Here is a 4,744-nt window from a genome sequence, read left to right as displayed (position 1 = left end):
GGCCTCGCTGTGTCGCTACGAGAGGTCGCTCCGGGCTCGTTCTCGCGTTTCCGAGTGACGAAAACGCGAGCGACCTCCGCTCGTCGCTCCGAGTAGTCGCTCCGTGCTTCGGGAGCGACCTCGCTGTGTCGCTGCGAGAGGTCGCTCCGGACTCGTTCTCGCGTCTCCGGGTGATCAAAACGCGAGTGACTCTTCCCTGTCGCTCTGGTAAGGTCGCTCTGATAGGGAGATCAGAGTGACTTGACGGAATCGCTCCGGACTGGTCGCTCCGGTAAGGTGCTCGCCCAATAATCACTTTAAACACTTCTTTGGGATTCCAATTGCACCCAAATGTCTCCAAGAACTCCATGTGGTACTCCAATACCTGATAATGACTCATGTATGCAAAATACAACCTAAACATGGATAAATACTAATCTATATGATCAAAATGCACATGGGTGAATGGATAAAACATTAGAAATATGCAAGATATCACGTTTCCGCGGCCCAGTCACAGTCGTGTTGGTAAGCTCGCGTCACGTGCATCCAAGCTTCTTCAATCTTCGACGAGTCAAGCACAAATCTTCGTTGTCTTGCTCTGATCTTCTCCGTCGGTGTTCTGGTCCTCCGCCGTGCTCGGTCTTCACCGTGGCCTCAAGCTTCGCCGTCGTAGCTTCCAATCCGGTCATGGCCTTCTTCCCTGAAACCTCCATAGGCATGAGTCTTCAGTCTCGTCTCTGTCTTCCTCGTCGAGCTCTCCTCCGTGATGGTCTGAAACCACACGTCGTCGTCAGCCCAGCCTTAGCCGTCGTCGGGTCGAGCTTCGCCGTCGTCGTTGTGCTCCAGATCCGGCGAGAAGAAGATCGCATACTCCAATGGCTGGTTTTCATAGTTTTGCACATCTGGTCCTTCTTCTTTTGGCTATTTACGATCCGGGCCTAAAACTATTAGATTTTCAGAAAGTTCCCCTCGAATCAACCCTAAACTTTTGACTGCGCATTCTAGACCCCCGTAATTGCACAATGGTCCTTCGCTGCTTGATAGTTCTCAGTTCGGCCATAAACTTTGTAAATTGCAAAGATAACCTTGCAATTTCGTCACAAACTTCTCAAGTGTGCACATTAGCCCATATTTATGCAATTATGCATGTAAATGCAATATTAAGGCCTAAATGCAATCTAGAATGATTAAAATGAGCTAAATGAGATGTTAAATATCATTAAGATCATGAGTTATCAGAACCGCACATGATGATTAGTCTAGATCTGTCCATGGACATGTTATATTCCTAAAATTAAATAAAAAACTGATTAAAAATTCAATTGTTTGGAAGAAAGAAAAATAAGAGTAAAAGGTCATCTAGGAACGTGGCATAGAGACATTATCTATGCCTATGGTAACATATTGATAAAGTTTCGTTTGGACTTTGAATTTAAATTCTTTTTGTCAGAAAAAAGATTTAAAGATCAATATAAATATGAAGTATCCCGAAAATTGCATCTAATTAAGCCCAAAATCGACCATCGTCTCTCTTCTATGCTATGTGATTTCCCAAACGTTGGTTGTCGTGTCTTATTTACACAGAAAGTAAAGAGCGTAAAAAGCATAAAATATCAAAATAACAATCGTTGGGATCTCGAGGGCATTTCTGGCCCGACATCATTCACATAATTGAAGTAACCAGACACCCAAAAAAGACGAAACAACGTGAAGCCACCCTTAGATATTGTCCAGATACTTCTTTTTCTGTAGGTTTAGTTTATGGAATAACAAATCAAAATGAATAAAGATTGGAATAGAATCATATATGTTCTTATCAATATTCGATGACATCCATTTTCTTACGATGCTTAGAGAATAACAAGACAAAAGACTATCTTGATAAATTATAAAGCAATGATGTTATTTTGGGAACTCTTTGTATTTCTATACATTTAATTAGCAAGCCCGTGATATTTCTTTTTTGTACCACCTAAGTAGTTTCAAAGACAAGCAATGTATAAAACTTTGATTTGTTCTTCAATCGTCTAGTCTTAAGTTTGTTGTTTCTCGAAAAAAATGAACCGACAAAACAGTTTCTTTGTGCTGTATACTGATTTTAAAATATAGTGTTATTTGTTATGGTCCGTACATGTCGGTTCTTGCTTCTGGCTATCCTTGCAAGGCTATCCAATCGCTTACCTATTCATAGATGACATTATTTAAATGGAATAGAATCATTATCATTATTGATACTATATCTATAGTCATTATTAAATAATGGAAAATCTAATGCTATTATTTTTGGTAAAGAATCTAACATTATTATTAGTTCACATCAAACTTAAAAAGGGTGGACATGCGAGGAACCTACCATTGCAGCTACCAATGCGAAGCTGGGTGTTGTTTCGAATCTTTTTTTCTCAAACACAAGACTTGTTTCTCCTCTAGTTGCCTCCTACGTGGCATCTCATGTACCTTTCAACATATATTTTTATTTGTAACGCTTTCTTATAAAAACTGAAGAAGATCGCTCCGCTAATTATTGACACCGAATAAATAAGGCGACTAAATTAACGTATACCTAATTACATAAAATATATGTTATACATGACAACATCATTCAACTTAATAATATTATATAGTTAACATCACGAATTTAATTTGATCCATCAAAAAAAATGACGTTGATATCGAAGATATTAACTCTATTTAATTATCCCTCTGATAAATTAAAGTCTTATCCCCTGACCATAGTTTAATTAAAGTTTGACCTATTACGACAAGGGAAAAAAACAAAGAAAATAGTTAAACTACGGTCCGGTGGGTCGAATTTTATTTGATCTGCTGGAAAACTAAATGGAGTCAATGTATCTAACGTTCATGTAACTTTTTGGATTAATAAAATTAATCTTATGATATTAACTACATAACATTATTAAGTTTTAGGGATGTTGTCATGCTTAACATATACATTATAGTTTAGTCTTGATGGTTAGTCATGTGGTTGTTGGTACTTCAGGTAACTAGCAATCTTTTCTATAATACTATCTCTATTTTTTGTATGATGTTTAAGCATAAATACACATATTAAAAAAACTATTTTTTTATCAAAAACGCTAGATTACAACAAAAAGTAACCGACAAACAATTAATCATTATTATTTAGAACAAATAAGACAAGAAAATTACACATTAACTTTTAATCAGTTAATTTTATAATTTTACATAAAAGATTCAAAACATCATAAATTGAAACAATAAAATACTCTAAAACATCATACAAAAAGAATCGGAAGACATGTCTTTAAAAATAAAAACTGTCTCATGAAGATTAATGTATTATTTTTATACAAAATGTCTGATGTTTCATTTTATCATTTTCTCACTTGATCACTCATAACCCGTTAGAAACAAAATAAAATAAGGTTCTGCCGATATAGCAGTAAAGAAAAATGTAGATGAATAAATTTATCTTGACAAAAAGATGGACAAATTCATCAGATTCCTAAATCGCACATTAAGTAAAATTATATACTCCCTCTGTTTCATTAAGTTTTTTTTTTTTTTTTTTTTTTTTTAGATGTCAAAAAAAACTGTTCCACAAAGATAGATTTTTTTTATATTTTCTATGAAAAAATTGTGATTTTAAAAAAAAATAATTGACTTTATCGAATTACTATTAGGTAAAAATTATTGAAAATTAAAAATTACAGAAAATGATACATTTATTATAGTGATTTGATGCGTTTTTTAATATTTGTGAAAACACTAAAAAATCTATCTTTACGAAACATAAGGAGTATATAATAAGGACAATCCAACCCAAAAACATTAAATTTTCAAAGATAATAACATCATATCGAGTTTTGGAGCAAGAATAATGACAATAATATTGGTAAATATGTTATTGAACAATTATGTATTGAGAGCTAACTATGGAAATGATGATATACAAATTTAACTGCATCATAACGAACATTTTAAATAGACCTAGTAACATAGATTTCATTAACAAAGATATACACAACATGAAAATAATATGTTTACAAATAAATGTAAATTTCACTAATGTAACCTCGGTTAATTTTTATTAGGTCGTTGTAGTTTTATAGAACTCCCAATAGTTTCCAAAACAATTAATTTTAGTTTTAGAAAATGTACATAAATTTATCATAGAGAATTTTCATATATGACTCAAAATTTAGAGTAAACCCAAAAAGTAACCCTTAATTTTATTTTTTTTAACTTTCATTTGCCCTATTTATCCTAGAGGTTCAAATTATTCACGAAAAAGTCATTATTTCTTTTTCTTTTAAAAATGAGTGTTTTACTCATTCATCCGCCATCTTTCTCATTTATTTACAACACTAGCGGGTTGTCCGCGCTTCGCGCGGAATATTATTTTGTTATGGTTAAATATGATGTTTTTGGATGATGTAATTATGTGGTCAGTATTTATTTGTGAAGAGCATGATTTAATATTTTATATTGTGTTATATACGTAGTATTAGGTTATAGATTAATATATTACGTGTTCGTCTTTTCAATAATATGTTGTTGTGTGTATAGTAGTATTTGTTAGTGCTGAATTGAGCTTCTAATGTAAAGCATATTGAATTTCAATCACTTTGAATTTAAGCATTTGTTGATTCTAACATTAACGGTTTCAGCGTCAAAATTGTATTTCATATTTTCACATTATTCTTTTTTTAACAACATTGAACATTATTCTCGCATATTTTGACTTGAGCCGTCACCATCTATGTATTTATTTACATTT

This window comes from Brassica oleracea, chromosome C2, assembly GCF_000695525.1.
Source record: "Brassica oleracea var. oleracea cultivar TO1000 chromosome C2, BOL, whole genome shotgun sequence".
Taxonomy (NCBI): domain Eukaryota; kingdom Viridiplantae; phylum Streptophyta; class Magnoliopsida; order Brassicales; family Brassicaceae; genus Brassica; species Brassica oleracea.
This window is presented reverse-complemented; position numbering follows the sequence as displayed.